General features: G+C 44.7%; 2 protein-coding genes across 4 annotated transcripts in view; both read right to left on the bottom strand.

The window, feature by feature from the left end:
* The window catches only part of LOC129833157 (sphingosine 1-phosphate receptor 2-like), a 40,029-nt gene that overhangs the window by 13,813 nt on the left and 5,097 nt on the right, over positions 1–21,119 (bottom strand). The window contains exon 1 of one of the 2 annotated variants that reach the window (XM_055897509.1): positions 2,034–2,175. The exons of the other annotated variant lie outside the window; for it this stretch is intronic. The gene's annotated coding sequence lies outside the window, so the exon portion shown is untranslated. Of the gene's footprint in view, positions 1–2,033; positions 2,176–21,119 lie in introns of those variants that run through there. 2 annotated transcript variants of the gene reach the window in all.
* LOC129833144 (DNA (cytosine-5)-methyltransferase 1-like) overlaps positions 1–21,119 on the bottom strand; it is a 75,682-nt gene that overhangs the window by 49,475 nt on the left and 5,088 nt on the right. The window lies entirely within an intron of this gene.

Genomic DNA, 21,119 nt, shown 5'->3' with positions numbered 1-21,119 from the left:
TACCTTGGGCTTCCAGTGGGAAGACCTGAGGTCAACCTACCCCTGCCCCCCTCCCCATCTCCTACTTGAGTGGGAAACCTTCCCAGGCAGTAGCCTGCCTAGCTCACAAACTAGAATCAGGGCGCCCACTCCGACAAGGTTAATTGACCCATAGTCCCACACGGTGACATGATATCATTGACGTGACATGCAAATGAGCGATAGAAAACCAAATCACGCAAATGTCACCATTCCTAATTTTTATGTGCGGCCACCCAAGTGCCGCCCCGGCTGCCCATGTTGCCTATACCTAAATCCGCCACTGGGATCAGTAATATGTTGCTATTTCACACAGAGGTTACTTAAGCTCAAGAAGGAGAGTGTTGGAAAGATTTTTCAAATATAGTGAGGAACTATGGTCATTCCCAATGAATGTACAACCCTCTGTTGGCTTTCTGTGTGACGTGATGAAAAAAACTACTTTGAGAAGCTCCGCAGCTCATAAGTTGTTGTGAGTTAAGACAATCAGAAATAGCCTACTATCAGACATTCCCAAATGGTAACTTTTATAGGCCTACATTTGCGCACAGGTCAGGTACTTCTACGTATGTTCAAGCTAAATATATAAACATAAAAAACAAGTCACATAATGAAACAATGAATGCGCACAAATTAAACGGGAAACAGAGAGCGTATTCTGGAGAGCGGACGCGCCTATAGTGCGTTTTTGCCACAAACCCATTCCCTTCTTGTGTAGACATTTTTAATTAGGGATGTCATTTATGAAAATACTAGGCTGTAGTGTGTAGACCACAACTCAATTCTTTTAGATGTAGGCCTACAACAGAAAACGCATGTGAAACATTAACACTACAACTCCCAAGGCAGGCAACCTGACTGTTTCCAGTTTTGTCATTTCAATATAAACCTTACACCTGACTCTTCCAAAACATTGGTGTATTTTACACTCTAGCAGTACTCGCAGACAAATGTCATAAAAGACAAAAACTTTGAGCATTTCATCCTAAAAGCACCATGACGCTCAAAATGACCATATCATATTTAACAGTAGAATAGCGGGGCATCGAGGACTACCAATAGCCACCAGTCTAATAAATCAATTTTACTAGAAAAGCCTGGCCTCATAGAACACCCCTACGTGCCAACGTCATTTAGTTGTGTTTATGAAGGTGTTCAGTAACAGAATACAAAATGTTAATATTTGAAAGAACATAACATTTTTCATTAGTTTATGTTCCTGTAGGCTATATGTAAAAACAAAAACCTACTAAAAACACAGAATGGACCTCTGTAAGATGATATGGAAGAAGCGCTATTTGGTAAGCTTCTTGTTTCTTTGTTAATGAAAATACCCATCCCCATGCTGCGAAATGCATCTTGCTGTGTTGAGTTCATAATAATGATTATTATAGGTGTCGTTTCAATATAGTTTAGGTTTAGTTTGGACGGGCCTGGTGGGCAGGCAACTTGTCTTACAGTCAGAAAATACACTATCATCTTTTTTAGTATTTACAGTCTATGCGCTTCTGGATCAAGAAATACCTTTTCTGACTGATTATAATTTGCATTTGGTGTCCTGATGTTTCATATGAGATATTTTAACATAATAAATGCATTTATTTAGCAATTAATTATTTATTATGGAATATTTAAACAATTGAAATATCATATGGTCAGAATGACGCTGAGTGTTAATGTTCACTGCCTGCCTGTGAAGTCAAAGACATTCTGCTGGCATGCGCAGTAATAAAGCAAGCTGCATTCTTTTGATCTTTCGGATCCATTTGGGTCCGATACAGACCTGACCCAATTTGGATCCGATTCTCTGACATATTTTGGGTCATATCTGGTCCACATTGGATCCGAATCGGATGGGGTATTGATTTTGCAAAAATGTCAGATGGGAATTTCACAAATCCAATTCGATTTGGATCTAAATGTCCAGAAGTGAGATGACCTCTACTTCACACTACCCCTCTATCACATTAAAGCTGTTGTATTACCATCAAAACACCAGACAGATGCAATCTTACCTCTGTGGTAGAGTGATCTCTCTCCTCCTCCTAGCTAATCTCTCTCAGGCTTTTAGAGCAGCCAGAGTGTTATGGGTTATCATTATCCATTATAGTCCCACGCTGGGTAGGACCTCTCTCTGCTGTGATTGGATGCCTTGTCGGGTTCCATTTTTGAGCATACTCGTTGAGAGCTCTGCTAGCTGTCAGGAGGATTGTTCCATTCTGCACTCCCTCCCCTTAACTCCTCCTCCCCCACCCCGGTCCCTGACCACAGGTTCTCACCCTTGACGCCAAGTGCCAATAGTGTCTCTGCGGTATCAAACACAAATGCAGTGAGATGGAGCATTAAAGATGTCAGTGCAGGAAGGAAGAGATTTATATCTCAGCAGAACCGTGAGACACAATGCAGTGTATAAAGTCAAGAAGCAATGGTGCTTGCAACATACATGATAACAGACGTACAACATACAGTGCCTTTGGAAAGTATTCAGACTCCTTGACCTTTTCCACATTTTGTCACGTTACAGCCTTATTCTAAAATGGACTAAATAAAAACAATTCCTCAGCAAAAACAGAAATATCTGATTTACGTAAGTATTCAGACCCTTTGCTATGAGACTAGAAATTGAGTTCAGGTGTTTCCTGTTTCCATTAATCATCCTTGAGATGTTTCTACAACTTGGAGTCCACCTGTGGTAAATTCAATTGATTGGACATGATTTGGAAAGGCATGTCAGAGAAGAAACCAAGCCACGAGGTCGAAGGAATTGTCCGTAGAGCTACGAGACAGGATTGTGTCGAGGCACAGGTCTGGGGAAGGGTACCAAAAAATGTATGCAGCATTGAAGGTTCCCAAGAACACAGTGGCCGCCATCATTCTTAAAAGGAAGAAGTTTGGAACCTTTCTGAGCAATCGGGGGAGAAGGGCCTTGGTCAGGAAGGCGATCAAGAACCCGATGGTGACTTTGAAAGCTCTAGACTTCGTCTGTGGAGATGGTTGTCCTTCTGGAAGGTTCTCCCATCTCTGCAGCACTCCACCAAATCAGGCCTTTATGGTAGGGCAACCAGATGGAAGCCACTCCTCACATGACAGCCCGCTTGGAGTTTGCCAAAAGGCACCTAAAGACTCTCAGACCATGAGAAACAAGATTCTCTGGTCTGATGAAACCAAGATCAAACTCTTTGGCCTGAATGCCAAGCGTTACATTTGGTGGAAACCTGGCACCATCCCTACGGTGAAGCATGGTGGTTGCATCATGCTGTGGGGATGTTTTTCAACAGCAGGGACTGTGAGACTAATCAGGATCGAGGCGAAGATGAACGAAGCAAAGTGCAGAGATCCTTCATGAAAACCTGCTCCAGCGCGCTCAGGACCTCAGACTGGGGCGACGGTTCACCTTACAACAAAAGCACACTAAGCACACAGCCAAGACAACGCAGGAGTGGATTCGGGACAAGTCTCTGAACGTCCTTGAGTGAACCAGCCAGAGCCCGGACTTGAACCTGATCGAACATTTCTGGAGAGACCTGAAAATAGCTGTGCAGGGACACTCCCCTTCCAACCTGACAGAGCTTGAAAGGATCTGCAGAGAAGAATGGGAGAAACTCCCCAAATACTGGTGTGCCAAGCATCATACCCAAGAAGACTCAAGGCTGTAATCGCTGAAAAAGGTGCTTCAACTAAGTACTGAGTAAAGGGTCTGAATACTTAGAGGGGCAAAAAAGTATTTAGTCAGCCACCAATTGTGCAAGTTCTCCCACTTAAAAAGATGAGAGGCCTGTAATTTTCATCATAGGTACACTTCAACTATGACAGACAAAATGAGAAAAAAAATCCAGAAAATCACATTGTAGGATTTTTAATGAATTTATTTGCAAATTATGGTGGAAAATAAGTATTTGGTCACCTACAAACAAGCAAGATTTCTGGCTCTCACAGACCTGTAACTTCTTCTTTAAGAGGCTCCTCTGTCCTCCACTCGTTACCTGTATTAATGGCACCTGTTTGAACTTGTTATCAGTATAAAAGACACCTGTCCACAACCTCAAACAGTCACACTCCACAAACAGTCACACTCCAAACTCCACTATGGCCAAGACCAAAGAGCTGTCAAAGGACACCAGAAACAAAATTGTAGACCTGCACCAGGCTGGGAAGACTGAATCTGCAATAGGTAAGCAGCTTGGTTTGAAGAAATCAACTGTGGGAGCAATTATTAGGAAATGGAAGACATACAAGACCACTGATAATCTCCCTCGATCTGGGGCTCCACGCAAGATCTCACCCCGTGGGGTCAAAATGATCACAAGAACGGTGAGCAAAAATCCAAGAACCACACGGGGGGACCTAGTGAATGACCTGCAGAGAGCTGGGACCAAAGTAACAAAGCCTACCATCAGTAACACACTACGCCGCCAGGGACTCAAATCCTGCAGTGCGAGACGTGTCCCCCTGCTTAAGCCAGTACATGTCCAGGCCCGTCTGAAGTTTGCTAGAGAGCATTTGGATGATCCAGAAGAAGATTGGGAGAATGTCATATGGTCAGATGAAACCAAAATATAACATTTTGGTAAAAACTCAACTCGTCGTGTTTGAAGGACAAAGAATGCTGAGTTGCATCCAAAGAACACCATACCTACTGTGAAGCATGGGGGTGGAAACATCATGCTTTGGGGCTGTTTTTCTGCAAAGGGACCAGGACGACTGATCCGTGTAAAGGAAAGAATGAATGGGGCCATGTATCGTACCGACATAATCTGCCCGACTCCAACAGGCCCCTCAGGCATGACGCCCGCTGAAGGCCCATTCTGCTAACCTACTAGGCCTGCTAGCTACCTAGAGCTACCTGGAACCCTACTAATTCCACGACTGGTCTATCGACGTCCCCAAAGGCTAACTTGCCTGCCCCGGTCTGCTAACTGCTAGCTTATCTTGCAGCTAGCGCAGCCAGGAAGCTAGCACCAGTTAGCAAACACAATTCTACAATTCACAACCTCTCTTTCGCCATCGCCATCCGGCTTGGATTCTCTGTCGACACGACCACGTCTGGTCTGCAGACGTGCCCTCAACCGGTGCCCTCAACCGGCCTCCGTCTGAGCAGACCCCCTCCGTCTGAGCAGACCACCCCCCGGGCTACTAACTTTAAACGCGTGCTAGCTTAGTGGAGGCCTCACTGCTCCATCTACGGCTGCCCCCTGGACACTATGATCACTTGGCTACATAGCTGATGCCTGCTTGACTGTCCATTAATTCACGGTACTCCATTCTGTTTATTTGTGTTTTATCTCAAGGTATTAAACGATATCATAACCGCCATCGATAAAAGACATTACTGTGCAGCCGTCTTCATCAACCTGGCCAAGGCTTTCGACTCTGTCAATCACCATATTCTTATCGGCAGACTCAGTAGCCTTGGTTTCTCTAATGATTGCCTCGCCTGGTTCACCAACTACTTTGCAGACAGAGTTCAGTGTGTCAAATCGGAGGGCATGTTGTCCGGTCCTCTGGCAGTCTCTATGGGGGTACCACAGGGTTCAATTCTCGGGCCGACTCTTTTCTCTGTATACATCAATGATGTTGCTCTTGCTGCGGGCGATTCCCTGATCCACCTCTACGCAGACGACACCATTCTGTATACTTCCGGCCCTTCCCTGGACACTGTGCTATCTAACCTCCAAACGAGCTTCAATGCCATACAACACTCCTTCCGTGGCCTCCAACTGCTCTTAAACGCTAGTAAAACCAAATGCATGCTTTTCAACCGTTCGCTGCCTGCACCCGCACGCCCGACTAGCATCACCACCCTGGACGGTTCCGACCTAGAATATGTGGACATCTATAAGTACCTAGGTGTCTGGCTAGACTGCAAACTCTCCTTCCAGACTCATATCAAACATCTCCAATCCAAAATCAAATCTAGAGTCGGCTTTCTATTCCGCAACAAAGCCTCCTTCACTCACGCCGCCAAACTTACCCTAGTAAAACTGACTATCCTACCGATCCTCGACTTCGGCGATGTCATCTACAAAATAGCTTCCAATACTCTACTCAGCAAACTGGATGCAGTTTATCACAGTGCCATCCGTTTTGTTACTAAAGCACCTTATACGACCCACCACTGCGACCTGTATGCCCTAGTCGGCTGGCCCTCGCTACATGTTCGTCGTCAGACCCACTGGCTCCAGGTCATCTACAAGGCTATGCTAGGTAAAGTGCCGCCTTATCTCAGTTCACTGGTCACGATGGCTACACCCACCCGTAGCACGCGCTCCAGCAGGTGTATCTCACTGATCATCCCTAAAGCCAAAACCTCATTTGGACGCCTTTCCTTCCAGTTCTCTGCTGCCTGCGACTGGAACGAATTGCAAAAATCTCTGAAGTTGGAGACTTTTATCTCCCTCAACAACTTTAAAAATCTGCTATCCGAGCAGCTAACCGATCGCTGCAGCTGTACATAGTCCATCTGTAAACTACCCACCCAATTTACCTACCTCACCCCCATACTGCTTTTATTTATTTACTTTTCTGCTCTTTTGGACACCAGTATCTCTTCTTGCACATGATCATCTGATGATTTATCACTCCAGTGTTAATCTGCTAAATTGTAATTATTCGATTTATTGCCTACCTCATGCCTTTTGCACACATTGTATATAGATTCTCTTTTTTCTACCATGTTATTGACTTGTTTATTGTTTACTCCATGTGTAACTCTGTGTTGTTGTCTGTTCACACTGCTATGCTTTATCTTGGCCAGGTCGCAGTTGCAAATGAGAACTTGTTCTCAACTAGCCTACCTGGTTAAATTAAGGTGAAATAAAAAAATAAAAAATTAAAAATCGTGAGATTTTGAGTGAAAACCTCCTTCCATCAGCAAGGGCATTGAAGATGACAAGGGTCTTTCAGCATGACAATGATCCCAAACACACCGCCCGGGCAACGAAGGAGTGGCTTCGTAAGAAGCATTTCAAGGTCCTGGAGTGGCCTAGCCAGTCTCCAGATCTCAACCCCATAGAAAATCTTTGGAGGGAGTTGAAAGTCCGTGTTGCCCAGCAACATCCCCAAAACATCACTGCTCTAGAGGAGATCTGCATGGAGGAATGGGCCAAAATACTAGCAACAGTCTGTGAAAACCTTGTGAAGACTTACAGAAAACGTTTGACCTCTGTCATTGCCAACAAAGGGTATATAACAAAGTATTGAGATAAACTTTTGTTATTGACCAAATACTTATTTTCCACCATAACTGGCAAATAAATTCATAAAAAATCCTACAATATGATTTTCTGGATTTTTCTTTCTCATTTTGTCTGTCATAGTTGAAGTGTACCTATGATGAAAATTACAGGCCTCTCTCATCTTTTTAAGTGGGAGAACTTGCACAATTGGTGGCTGACTGAATACATTTTTACCCCACTGTATGTGATTTCTGTTTTTTATATTTAATCAATAAACAAAAATGTAAAAAAAAACTGTTTTTGCTTTGACATTGGGGTATTGTATGTAGACTGAGGGAAAAACTTTTTTTTAAAGTCAATTTTAGCTGTAACCTAACAACATTTGGAAGCTACTGTACATCCTACATAGAGTATCTACATCAAGTATTGCCATGACGTGGTTTCTGTTGACCCCATTATAGACCTATAATCGATGCACACATAAACACACTATGGTATGGATCTATAAAACAAAGTCTACAGCCGCAGAGACTAAAAACACAACTCACTCAAAACCTCTTCCTGTCAGACAGACAAACGTGCGATTGGATAAGAGAGAGCTACGCTGAGGTCGGTTTATTTTCAGTTAGATCATTTTTTAAAAATCTGTCAAAAAAAACAAAAAACAAATGCACTAAGCATTATGTGGGTTGAATGCTGTAACAAAGAATAAAACTAACACATGTCCATTGATGGTAGTGACTGCCCATTAACCATAATTTATTCACATTAATTTATTACAATATTTCAGTTGTGTATATTACAATTTGTTTTAGGCCTATTTGATGACTACATTATTTCATTGTAAGTCATTATCTCATCTCTATAGAGCTGACAAAGGAACATATTTTAGTTGTTCTTTAAAGTAAATAAGGCACATTTTATGACTGCTGAATACCAACTAACAGACTTAGATCATGTACACTACATGACCAAAAGTATGTGCTCGTCGAACATCTCATTCCAAAATAATTGCCATTCATATGCATACAAACTATTTGCCTACAAATCTGTAGATGCTCTACAGACGATCAGTAACACTAACACACATACCACCCTTTCGCAGACAGCTTTTTCTAAATCAGAATCAGACACCCCCCTGGTCTCTACTGTACCTCAGTCACAGCTCATCCAGCTTCACACACAGACACCAGCTACACTCTCTTCTATAGCTACAAGTCATTACATAGTGGAAACGGCCAGGGAAGGACAAGCCCTCCACAGCACACTGACTAAACAGCCCCAGCCAGCCAGTTAGCACACACTGAGCTTAGCTTCACAGTCAGGCTGTAGTGGGACTGAATTTGCTGGTGATAGCAGGTGGCAGCAGTGTGTCTCTGCTCTCTCTCTCCACATCCCTGAGCCCCAGGGCTCCATCCATGACATGAAGTGATTTCACAGCCATCACTGCAGCATTGATCACCCTCAGTCAGTTCCCAGCCCAAGGCAGAAGCAGAGCATTCAAGTTCACAGAACCAGCAGGACCAGGGGCAGAAAACCCTATTTGGATAGTCTCTGTAGATGCTCTACAGACAATCAGCAACATTTCAACTTATTATCTACTAACCCTAACTTTAAACATAAATAACCCTTATCCTAGCTAACCCTAGCCCTTATTCTAAACCTAACCTTAGCAAGCAGTCGCTTATCAACAGATAGTTTGTTGATAGTATGATCCTCTGTAGAGCATGTACAGATGGACCTAATAAAGTGACTTTAAAAACTCAGCTTGGTGAGTGGTCACAGAGCAGAAGAGACAGGAGCAGGACTCATCGTAAACCCGAACCGCGGTCACTGTATAGACAGATAGGTCTTTGAGTTCCATCTGCAGTCACAAACAGACAGGGTTTTATCTCGGGGGGGGGGGGGGGGGGTTCCATACGGAAAATACATACAACATTAACAACCCAATTGTGAGGCGTAAATGAAATAACACTAACTGCTACATTAACCCAGGGTAAGTCTTCAGGGCAACAGTTATGCAGTCGGTTGGTGGTATCAGTGATGATCTGTGAGTGAGTGAGAGAGAGATTGCAGTGATCCTCCCCTGGCCTTCTTCCTGTCTGGTGTTATCTCCTCTAGATGGCTCAGTGTTGACAGGCAGGCTGATAACACCCACAACCACTCAGCCAGGGCTGAAACCCAGACCAAGACAAAAAAAAACACAAATAGCAACACTGAAACGACACACATGTGCCAGCGGACCAGACAGAGAGATACACACAGACACCTACAAAATGCCAAAAGAACAATACTATCACTCGCACAGACACACCAGCATAATCTTATCTATATGCATACCACTTTGACACGGATATTCACAACTGTTTAGAGCTCAATTTCCTAAACAAAGGAAATGGCTCTGGTGAAATCTCCACAAGCAGTCTCTGGACTTTGAGAGTGAATCACTTGGTCTGTCTGTGATTTGACCTTTGACATACAGTTCTGTAGCACTGGGCTTTGTGGAGCTGGCTACAACGTGAGCTGACTGATTGTGGGTGAGTGAAACTCAGGCTCAAGAGAGAAGAGGCTCTGTCGTTGAGAGACTTGCACTGTTCATATGACCAGCAGGCAGCTAAATTAAGAAAAAACAGAGAGGGGAGAAAGAGGGGGTGAGAGGAAGAGAGGTTGTTTCTGTGTCGCTCTGTGACTTGTATTGTAGAGAGGCCGGACGGACCAGAGATATGAGATGGAAGCCTGCAATAGCTCAGTTTTAAGCTTTAAGAGGAATTCCACAGGGGACCTTAATGCACATTCGGAGAAAGATGAAAAAAAACATGCTGGAAAAATGTCTTTGTTGCTTGCTTTGTGTAAACTTGCCAAACCATGACCCAGACATACACATTCACATTCCTCTGGCTCTTCACTGGGACGTATTGTTTAGATTAGTTATAGTGAAATATTAGTCCAGTAATGATCATTGAATCAATATTTACATGAATGCGTTATCACTGCGTAGCTATAGTAGTACAGAGTCAGATAGGCATAACTTATACTGATGCAGAAATACATTCTGTTACTGTGACTAGACATCCACTTCTGTTTCTATGTTACAGAACTCTACATTTGCAAAGATGCTGACTACTTTCCCGGAAAGGCACACGTGTTTTTTTTTAGCTTCAAAGACAGAATGTGTCTTCCTCTCCCCCTTTGTCGTATGGTCTGGGGATTTCATCATTCTGTGAGGCTTGTTAAAATCTTGCTGAAGCTGGCAGATTATTTAGGAAGTGTAATTTAAAAAAATATATATATATTTAAACACTGAATGACGGGTAATCTTGTAATTAGGGATTAACCTTCCCCTCATCAGCAGATGACAGTTTGAGCACAGCCTCTTTTGGGGGTCTAATTTCTGTCTGCACAGTTCGGTCAAGAAGCAATGTTCACTTTCACTGGGTGTGTGCTTCATGCCAGGCATTCGTTTGCGCTCTCTCTCGGAACAAAGGGACAAGTGAAGAGGGGCATCGTGCAGCGGAGCCCCCCGGCAGCGATTGGTAACCCACATGATCGACAGCCCCCCCAATCTGCCCAACGGGAGGGGCAAGGCATCAGAGGGGGTGGCGCCTTTGAGGCAATTACTGTAATACATTCCCCCTCAGACCATGCCTGTCAACCCCTGTCCCACGGGGCACACTGCCAAAATTATTCATATTCTTACGTTGCACTATTCTGCATATTTCTCTTTCATCCGGCGTCCTGATTTAAAGGGACCACATTTCCCTCTCTCCGTGTTCCCCCTCCTCCTCTGGTATACTTTACACTTACCACAGAGATCAAAGCACAAGGGCACAAAGAGGTGATTAAAACCCCATCAGGAAGGATTGATTTAGAACACATCTGGAGCAGACATGTTCTTATAGTTCCATATTAAGGCCTCATTACTCCATATTCTATCTAAAGGAACCACTCTCTGTTTTGAGCCTGTTCATGAGTCTTATCAGCAGCACCATGCAGAAACTTTTTCAATTGGACACCCTGAGCCATCTTAACCCCACATCTTATCAACACTCATTTCACATGAAAAGTTCGCAACAACCTGAGCTGTTATATGTTGCTCAAGAGATCACAGTAACTAGGTTTCCATCCAATTGGCGACAGATTTTCATGCGAATAGTCTAACATCAGCATAAAGAAAATGTGAATTTTCCCACCAGTTAGCGTGTTTCAACCAAACGGACTTGTTGCGGATAAAAATCAGTGCAATGACATTGTTTTTTGCTTGTACCAAATAAAAATCTAAAAAGTTAAAAGGGTTTCCATTACATTTTTCAACTCTACCGATAGTTTTGTCACAAAATGTTTTGTTAAATAGCAAATGTTCCTATTCTAGTCTTGGTCCGTGCACTCTAGCCAACAGCTCACAGATACAGTGAGGGTAGGGTAGCCTACATGATGAGATTATGGATAAGAGCGAGAATATTTTGTATTTGTCAAACGGCAGTCAAGCATCGATCATCATGTCACCAGAATAAGACCCTCAACATTTATTGGAAAGGAGCATCAAGATCACCGTGCCCTTTCACCACCCTGTGAAGTTCACCGTAACTTATTTCATCTGTAGCCTAATAAAGTGCATGGTTTCCTGAGTCGTAATGGGAGGACCACACAACAAATCATTGCGTGACTCAGAGTTTACTTTGATATGATGGTTATTATATCAATATCTGTGCATAAAAGGTGTTTCCACCTCCATTTCACGCATGAATACATTTTACAGACACAAAAAGATCCCACCATGTCAAAGGAACAAATGATCTGTCTGCATTTAAAAACAATTGTACCTACACTTGGTTTCCATCATAGCTGTCGTGATTTATTTATACAGTATGACCTTACTTGGATTAAAACTGTGGATGGAAACGTGGTTAGTATCACAAAGGAAGCGTGGTGGTAAAAGCTAACAGCATGCTAATGTTGTCACGACACTAAGACACGTACACACTAGTCACATTACTGGTAAACCACAGAGGTAAGGCTCGGAATATTTACACTCAGCCGGGAGGTCTGCTTGTCTCCATCCAGCTCTGGAACTGAAATGAATGTGAGCGCAAGGCACAGTAGAGTTTCAGCAGGACAAGTCAGTCTTGAACCAGTATCCTGGCCCGCTCAGAGCAGTGGGGGGGGACAAGGAGCTCTGTTCTGCTGTTGGACCTGAACATAACCGGTTGGTCTGGATCAGAACACTTTAGTTTGGAACAATGTGTTCCATTATGGGTCAGATATGGAACTAACAGCTGAGCTCAAGGGAGGATGAGGTGTGCTAGTTTCACGTTTCAACAGTGCTGCTATTCTCACACATCTCTGTGTTGTTTAACACAGTGAGATATTCCTAAAGGAATAGGCTTTGAATGCACATTCACCTTTCCTTTGTCCCTGCTCCCTGCTCCTATTCTGACCTGATGCTAGAACTTGGACTCCAACCCTACTCCGGTTCTATTCGATTGCCTGGCTAGGATAACTGTGTGTAATGAGGGTTTGTGATCGCGCACAGCATCAGCATGCATGTGTGTGTATGCATGTTAATGAATGTAAGCACTATAGAAGCGGATTCCAAATGCTTTGAGGCATCTCTGTATGGGTGTGCAATATTAGTTGTGTTTGTGTGTGTACACAAATTGGTGGTGAGGGTGCAAGCAGTGACTGTGACACTACAAACTGCATGCTTGTTCCTCTGATGTTCCTGTGGTCTTTCTATGCATCAATAACAGCAGACTGTCACGGGACAGAGAGCTGGGAGGCCACAATAGAGGCGAGGGGGATGGTGCCAATGAGAGAGATGAGAAATGTATTAAAAAAATATGATATCATCTATAGGGGTGAACAGAGGGGGACAACGCAGTTCTGACTGCTTTCAGTCTCTATTTAGATGCTGCATTGAGGTCTTCCATATTTTATTAATACAGACCTGTATTCAGAGCTTTGACGTCAGAAAAATACATGGTTGCCTAGTGCTAGAACACTCTCCACAAACAGTCAACAAAGTTTCAGGACAGGATGACATTTCCTTAAAAATACTAACAAGAGCTAGGCAATGTGTCTCCTGAAAAACAACAAGGATATTTTGACATCCAGAGACCTCCCGAGCACTGACATAGAAGAGCGCCAATCCCCCCTGAGACTGGACACGAACTGAAGTACTCCTGTAACATACAGTTATAGTAGATGGTAGAAGCAGACCACATACAGAGGCAGAGTGAGCTGTATGGAAACAACCCAAGAGGTTATGTTTCAAGGCACCTGCACAAGTACAGTGAAATGGGGTAAGGGGGACAGGGATACTGGAGTGATGGAGGTAGATATGTATAGGGATTAGGGGACAGGGATACTGGAGGGATGGAGGTAGATATGTATAGGGGTAAGGGGACAGGGATACTAGAGTGATGGAGGTAGATATGTATAGGGGTAAGGGGACAGGGATACTAGAGTGATGGAGGTAGATATGTATAGGGGTAAGGGGACAGGGATACTAGAGTGATGGAGGTAGATATGTATAGGGGTAAGGTGACAGGGATACTAGAGTGATGGAGGTAGATATGTATAGGGGTAAGGTGACAGGGATACTGGAGTGATGGAGGTAGATATGTATAGGGGTAAGGGAACTAGGCAACAGGATATAAGATAAAACAGAGTAGCAGCAGCTTGCATGTGAGTGGGTGTGCGGGTGTGTAGAGTCAGTATAAATGTATGTGCATATTATGTATGAGTGAGCGAATGATAGAGTGTTTGTGTGTGTGTGTTGGAGTGACAGTGGGTGTGTAGGGCTGTGAGTGTGCATAGACAGTGCAAATACTGAAATAAAAGGTCAATAAAGATACAAGTTAAACTCGGTCCGTGTAGCTATTTTGTTAGCTATTTATCAGTCGTATTGCTTGGGCATAGAAGCTGTTCAAGAGCCTGTTGGTGTCAGACTTGATACTCCGGTACCTCTTGCCGTGCGGCAGCTGAGAAAATTGTTGTCATCAGATTTTCAATCCCAATGATAACTAACAATCAATAAACTTTGACCAATCCCCAAGGTTTGTAAGACCCTGGGTTTAATAATAATTAGGCAAAAACTCAGCTTATACAAAAGGTTCGTACAGTTTATTCACGAGAGCACTCTGAAGTCCATAATACAAAGACATCCATTTTATAACTCACTCCCTACTTACGCACATACCTCCACACAAACAGTAGATATCCTATGCACATGCATACACACGAACAGTAGGTGAGTTGTATCCATTGTTTATCACTACCAAGCCGACAGTTCCATTCCCCCGAGATTAGAGGAACCTTGAAAGGAATCCCTGTCCTATCGTAAGTTTCTCAGAGTTCTAGCCAGTTCAAGTCATGCATAGTTCAATTGTTCTCGGTATCTCCTTAGTCACACACACACTAACACATTTCTCTCCCTCACATGTCTCTACCAAACCTTACTGGACTTACGTTTTATACTTTAATTATTCATTATACATGCTACATAAACTAATAATCACTAATAGTTTCGTTTCAGGGTGGAATTCTTTAATCATTACCTTGAAGCATATAAATTCCCTCATCAATTGTCTATGGCTTCGGTGGTTGGGATCTTTGATGATTTTCCAGGCCTTCTTTTCACACTTCCTAATAGAGGTCCTGGATGGCAGGGAGCTCGGACCCAGTAATGTACTAGGCTGTCCGCACAACCCTCTGTAGCGCCATGCGATCGAGGATGGTACTATTGCTATACCAAGCGGTGATGCAGCCATTCAATATGATCTCAATGGTACACCTGTAGAACATTTTGAGGATGAGGGCCCATGCCAAACTTTTTCAACCTCTTGAGGTGGCAGAGGCGATGTTGCGCCTTCTTCACGACTGTGCGTTTGGACCATTTTAAGTCTTTAGTGATTTGGACAATGAGGAACTTAAAGCTGTCTACCTGCTCCACTGCCGGCCTGTCGATATGGATGGGGGCGTGGTCGACCCTGCCCCCCGTTTCCTGTAGTCCACGACGAGCTCCTTGGTCTTGCTGACATTGAGGGAGAGGTTGTTGCTCAAGCACCACACTGTCAAGTCACTGACCTCCTCCCTGTATGCCGACTCATCGTCGGCAGTCATCAGACCTACCACCATCGTGTCATCAGCAAACTGATAATGGTGTTGGAGTCATGCGTGACCGCATAGTCGTGGCTGAACCGGGAATACAGGAGGGGACTAAGCATACACCCCTGTGGGGCCCCTGCGTGAAGGGTCAGCGTAATGGAGGTGATGTTGCCTACCCTCCCCACCTGGGGTCTGCCCATCAGAAAGTCCAAGATCCAGTTGCAGAGAGAGGTGTTCAGACCCAGAGTCCTAAGCTTGGTGACGAGTTTGTAGAGGATAATAGTGTTGAACGCTGAGCTGTAGCCAATGAACCGCATTCTCACATAGGTATTCCTCTTATCTAGGTGGGTGAGGGCAGTGTGGAGAGCAATTGAGAATGAGTCATATATGGATCTGTTGGGGCAGGATGCCAATTGGATTGGGTCTAGAGTTGCTGGGATGGTGGAGTTAGTGTGTGCCATAACCAGCCTCTCAAATGATTACAGAAGTGAGTGCTACAGTACGGTAATCATTGTGGCATGAAGCCTTAGAGTACTTAGGAACAGGGATGATTGTGGTCATCTTAAGACATGTGGGGAATTACAGACTGGGACAAAGAGAGATTGAAAATTACTGTGAATATGCCTGTCAGCTCTTCTGCGCATGCTCTGAGAATGAACCCTGGAATACCGTCAGGGCCCGCGGACTTGAAGGTGTTGACCTGATTTAAAAGCCTTTCTCACGTTGGCCTCAGAGAGAGTGAGATCACCCAGTCCCCAGCCCTCACACCCGGCTCGATGTTGCTGTTGTCAAAGCGTACATAACATGCATTGAGTTCATCTGGTAAAGAGGCATCGTTGAGCAGATCACTGTTGGGTCTTCCTTTGTAACCCGTAATAGACTGTAGCCTCTGCTCATGGGGCGGGTGTTGGAGCCTGTGTAATATGATTCCACCTTATTCCTATGTTGTCCTTTTGCTCGTTTGACACTGCGGAAGTCATAGCGGGCCTTCTTGTAATTATTCCGGTCTTTGGCCGTAGCATCAGGGTTGTCTGCGATAGCGCTGTGTGTGGTAGCCCTGCTCTTTAGTTTAGCGCCAACCTCAGTGTTAATCCAGAGCTTTTAATTGAGGAAGCAGCAAACCCTGACCGTGGGTACAACGTTGCCGATGCATTTTCTAATGAAGCCATTGACAGAGGTGGGAATCACATCGACGTTAATCGGTGGAGTCTCAGAACACATTCCAACCAGCGCTAGCAAAGCAGTCCTGAAGCATACCCTCTGATTCTGGTGACCATTTCTCAACAGAGCAAATCGCAGGTACTTCCTGTTTCAGCTTCCGCTTGTCAACAGGAAGCAAGAGTACGGAGTCATGATCTGATTTGACGAATGGCAGACGAGGGAGGACATTGTATGCTTTCTTATGGGTAGAATAGCAGTGGTCTAGGACTTTCTCCCCTAGCGGCGTTGGAGACGTGTTGATGGAAGTGGGACATCGCGTGTCTTAGTGATGTCGAATTAAAATCACCAGAAAGGCGGCCGCTGGGTGTAGGGTTTCCTGCTTGTTTATAGCATTGTACAGTTTGTTAAGCGCCAGTTTATTATTTTGATTGGCCTGAGGTGGTATGTATACAGCAGTCACAATAACAGCTGAAAATATTTGGGATTTTGGGCCATGCTACAACTACACTGCTCAAAAAAATAAAGGGAACACTTAAACAACACGATGTAACTCCAAGTCAATGCACATTTGTGGCCTGCTGGAGGTCATTTTTCAGGGCTCTGGCAGTGCTCCTCCTTGCACAAAGGCGGAGGTAGCGGTCCTGCTGCTGGGTTGTTGCCCTCCTACGGCCTCCTCCACGTCTCCTAATGTACTGGCCTGTCTCCTGGTAGCGCCTCCATGCTCTGGACACTACGCTGACAGACACAGCAAACCTTCTTGCCACAGCTCGCATTGATGTGCCATCCTGGATGAGCTGCACTACCTGAGCCACTTGTGTGGGTTGTAGACTCTGTCTCATGCTACCACTAGAGTGAAAGCACCGCCCGCATTCAAAAGTGACCAAAACATCAGCCAGGAAGCATAGGAACTGAGAAGTGGTCTGTGGTCACCACCTGCAGAACCAATCCTTTATTGGGGGTGTCTTGCTAATTGCCTATAATTTCCACCTTTTGTCTATTCCATTTGCACAACAGCATGTGAAATGTATTGTCAATCAGTGTTGCTTCCTAAGTGGACAGTTTGATTTCACAGAAGTGTGATTGACTTGGAGTTACATTGTGTTGTTTAAGTGTTCCCTTAATTTTTTTGAGCAGTGTATTTCACTGCCTTGCAACCTCTCTAAAAGTCCCTTGATGGAACAGTTGTATGTGTATACATGTGTATGTATGGTATAATATTATGAGCAGGTCTGACAGTACTCTGTCATGCTGTGGGGGTATGGTTTTGAGGGCAGTGAGAAAACGGCTACTTGACTTTGACCGGGAGCAGAGAGATGATCTCACAAGAGTTACAACATTTGACCTGTTGTCACGTTTGGTTGAGACAAACATCGTCCATTTCCAATAGATCCGCCAACTCCTATAAAGCATTCTGAACTGTTGCATGACCTCACTCCAGTTCAGTTACTCGTGGTGTGTGTTTTAATTTGTGCAGTTCACTTAAAATCCCATTTCAGTATGTCAGTCAGTTAATGAGAGGAAGTAGGCCAGCCAATACAGAGTCTGTCAGTCTGCCACATCCATCTTTATTCATAATCACACAGAGATGTATCTCCAATATGTTGTTAATGGAACAGACCTTCTTTCAGAGTTCTAAGTCTCAGTAAGCGGGTCCAACACTGCTCTAAGAACTTTAAATCTGAGAGGCCTGACTCCAACTCCTTGTCTCCTTCCTTCTCCCTGTGGGGGGTTGAAGAAGCACAGCTTTTCTTCCAGCTGGACAAACAAAGCCAGCTCAGAATAACAATGGCTGCCAGAATGGAGGGATGACGAGGGAGGGGGGTTCCAAACCACACATCTCCATGTGTACCTGCTCCAACATCAGTGAAACATGACCACTGGCTGGGATTGACCAGACACCAGGAATCCACAATCTGACCACATTGATTAACCATGCTCCCTCCCTACCGTAAATCACAGTAGAATAGTGCTTGTACACTGTACAGTTTTCAAAGTGTTGTCGCCTTCTTCGAAAGCCACAAAACCAAAATGAAAATGTTGAGGTGGTTTGTTATTGTTTCATGTGCCATGGATGAAAGATCCAATACTGCAATCCAATAACCTTTCTTAGCATAATTACTTAGACTGGCAGAAAGTTTCTCTAAGTATATGGGTGGTCCACAGGGAAGTTAACAATACTGTATGATACAGACATGCCTTTACCACAACTGTGAGGGATGATTTGAACCAAATGCCTTTAATGATATGTCAGGCATGCCGGTATGTTGGTGAGGGTATTAGGGTGTGTAGCCATGGATACGTTTATGGTTAAGCGACTAGAGAAGACGGGAGATGTAACAGGACCTTTTAAAGCTGTTGGATTTGGATAAGGAGTTTAAACATCATCCTGGACTGAAATACACCAAACCTTTCCCTCCTCCAAATGTCTGCTCAACTAAATATTTATAAAGTATTCCTGAGGGCACGTCTGTGTTAGACAGATTATGTTTTGATATAGTTGCATGTGTCTGTGTAAGATGTTGGGAATGGGAAAAAAAGCAGAGCAGGCCATATATTTCCTGATCGGAGGCACTCCCAGTTCTTGGCTGTGTATCAGAAAGCTACATGTTGTCAGCTGTTTGTTGCAGCTTGTACTTCTGCAGCCTGCGAACAGAAGGCACTTATTTTGCTACAGCTGCCACACCCAGGAAAAGTGTTTTTCAGGCTAGTGGAGATTCTCATTTGGGCAGAAGACCGTCCTCTCATTGACTTCTCCTTCCTCTCTCCTCCATGACCCGGTAAAACCAATAAGTAGTCAAGTGTCAATTCGTTAGTAGGCGGACAAACGAGGATGCTCCCCTCCTCGATTACCAACTTCGACAGAGGATGCACAAGAGTTTCCACACCACAGGAGGTTGGTGGCACCTTAATTGGGGAGGATGCAATAGTAATGGCTGGAGGGGAATGGTCTCAAATACATCAAACACATGGTTTCCATGTGTTGGTTGCCATTCCATTCGCTCCATTTCAGCCATTATTATCAGCCGTCCTCCCCTCAGCAGCCACTGATCCTCACGGCAGGTAGCGCAGAAGTGTTTTAATACCCGCCACACCCCCTTTGAATCAGCTGATGTTTTCCCGAGGGGGAAGAGCATGCACACATTTAAAAACGATGTGCTACTCACCCTTTTATCTAGAAAATGTATTGCACTAACTACATTTGTTTTGATCACTTTCTACATTTATTTGGGGATCCACCCCTGTAAAGGCATTACACACATTGACTGTGATACATTTTTAGTCAGTACTGCAGCTCTTAGTGGATTGACTCGTGACTGTTTCCGTTTAACCCTGCCTGTTCAAGCCAGAACGTTGTTCCCTTCTCTGATCTTTCCGATGTTCGTACCCCTTTAGAAATGGCTGACTAAAGTAAAGTGGTTGTGTGTAGTAGACAACGAGAGGCTTCGGCGTCCCTAAGGACAAAGCCTTCTCACTGCTCGTATTAGCGGCCTCGCTCTCCCAGGATTGGAGCTGAAACATGAGCATCCTTTAGGGACGACCCCACCCACATCTCCCTCCGACTTCAACCCCCATGTGACCCGGCTTCCGACCTGGCCAAGAAATAATCCCACACATCCAGTTCCCACTGCTGAATTATCATCCATTTATTTACCCATCTGTTTACTTTCGACATTGGTTTATTTATTCGTCCATTGATTTGACTTGCATTTCCCACGCGCTACTTCTCCTCGCAGCCTCCGTTCAGTAGGCTTTGGTGACCCTGGGGCTCACGGGCTCTTTAACAGTAAGTCTGCCTGGTTACACTGTGTGGATGCTGCTGTCATGTCTGCCTGGTTACACTGTGTGGTTGCTGCTGTCATGTCTGCCTGGTTACACTGTGTGGATGCTGCTGTCATGTCTGCCTGGTTACACTGTATGGATGCTGCTGTCATGTCCGCCTGGTTACACTGTGTTGATGCTGCTGCCATGTCCACCTAGTTACACTGTGAGGATGCTGCTGTCATGTCCACCTGGTTACACTAAGTGGTTGCTGCTGTCATGTCTGCCTAGTTACACTGTGTGGATGCTGCTGTCATGTCTGCCTGGTTACACTGTGTGGATGCTGCTGTCATGTCCTCCTGGTTACACTGTGTGGTTTCTGCTGTCATGTCTGCCTGGTTACACTGTGTGGATGCTGCTGTCATGTCTGCCTGGTTACACTGTGTGGATGCTGCTGTCATGTCCGCCTGGTTACACTGTGTGGTTGCTGCTGTCATGTCCGCCTGGTTACACTGTGTGGATGCTGCTGTCATGTCCGCCTAGTTACACTGTGTGGATGCTGCTGTCATGTCCTCCTGGTTACACTGTGTGGTTTCTGCTGTCATGTCTGCCTGGTTACACTGTGTGGTTGCTGCTGTCATGTCTCCTGGTTACACTGTGTGGATGCTGCTGTCATGTCTCCTGGTTACACTGTGTGGATGCTGCTGTCATGTCTGCCTGGTTACACTGTGTGGATGCTGCTGTCATGTCTGCCTGGTTACACTGTGTGGATGCTGCTGTCATGTCTGCCTGGTTACACTGTGTGGATGCTGCTGTCATGTCTGCCTGGTTACACTGTGTGGATGCTGCTGTCATGTCTGCCTGGTTACACTGTGTGGATGCTGCTGTCATGTCCTTCTG

Source organism: Salvelinus fontinalis, chromosome 34 (genome assembly GCF_029448725.1).
Source record: "Salvelinus fontinalis isolate EN_2023a chromosome 34, ASM2944872v1, whole genome shotgun sequence".
NCBI lineage: Eukaryota > Metazoa > Chordata > Actinopteri > Salmoniformes > Salmonidae > Salvelinus > Salvelinus fontinalis.
This window is presented reverse-complemented; position numbering and strand designations above follow the sequence as displayed.